This window comes from Mastigoproctus giganteus, chromosome 8 (genome assembly GCF_048544385.1).
Source record: "Mastigoproctus giganteus isolate SK-2022 chromosome 8, ASM4854438v1, whole genome shotgun sequence".
Taxonomy (NCBI): Eukaryota; Metazoa; Arthropoda; class Arachnida; order Uropygi; family Thelyphonidae; genus Mastigoproctus; species Mastigoproctus giganteus.
The window spans coordinates 197,147,685-197,148,963 of NC_143582.1; positions in this window are offsets into that span (position 1 = coordinate 197,147,685).

Sequence of the window (1,279 nt, forward strand, 5' to 3'; positions counted from 1 at the left end):
GCATTTGTAATTTTACAGGTCACCGATGGCACCATCACGCAGAGAATAATGCATTTTATTTGTAAATTTCGTGTCTCTAGCACTGTTTTGCTCGAAGTTATTCGCATTTTTTCGGGTTTTCATTTAAAACATATCCTGTATATCCTTTTGATGGAAATGAATTCTTATTTTTAAATAAGAATTTAATTTCAACTGTTTATTAAACACAAGTCATTAATTTCCCTTTTCTGTAATTCAACTTTTCTCTCCAAAAATTCGTGGCCTCATTTCGAAAACAATTTTTCAAAAAAAGTTCAGAACTGCTTAAAAAAATTAATGTGCTGTCAAGTAACATTTTCATAAGCAAAAAAAAAAAAAAATGTTTTTTTCCAAATTATTTAAAAATGTTTATGCAAATGACGCTACAAATATTTGTTTCAGCAATTTCTCTCTCTCTCTGGATTTCTCTCTTTTTCTGGATGTCTGCTAAAATTGGTTTTTCATCATGTCTAGAGGAGCATTAAATTCTTTTAACTGTTTTTTCTTGGAGCGTTATTATCAATGGCACTCGTTGACTGTCTCTTAGAAATCCTTCCAACTGGGCATGCGGAAAATATAATTGTTGGCAAGGGAATGAACCACACACGCAACACTGTTTTAAATAAGCCCTTAAACTGTATTAAATTAAGATCTTGGGTGAATGTGTTGTTTGCAGAACTGCTAACATTATATAATATTTTTTAGCTTTTTTTTCCATGCTTTCACCAATCCAATGTTGTCTGCTCTAAGTACTCTGTGACGTCAACAATTAACTCACTCTACGCAACAATGGATATGTTACAGAAACCGAAGAAGACAACGTGCAAATCATTGCTCGCGAAGCATGGTTGCTTCAGCATGAAAGAAAAAATAAAATTACTGTTAAAACAATTTTTTTTTCACTGCCTCTTTCTTCTGTTTGTTTTAATAATGTAATATCATCGAGAGCTGTGGTTTTTGACGGCGAATTAAATTTTAATAATATTTTTAGGAAAAAAAAATTGGAAATAATAATATGAATGTGCTAGATTTGAGTGGAAAAGGGAATGTACATGCTCTGAAGTGTTTGGGTCATTTTAAAGACATCATTTTAATAGGTTTCACGCAATAAAAGAGATTATATCGCATCTTTAACTTGTAGCATCACTCTTGTAGAAAGATTCATTTTTTCTCCTCTTTCAAGTAGTTTAAATGATATTTTCTTAAATAAGTCGCACTTGTTTGGACAGAGGACATTTACTACTGTTTAGATTTTTATTAA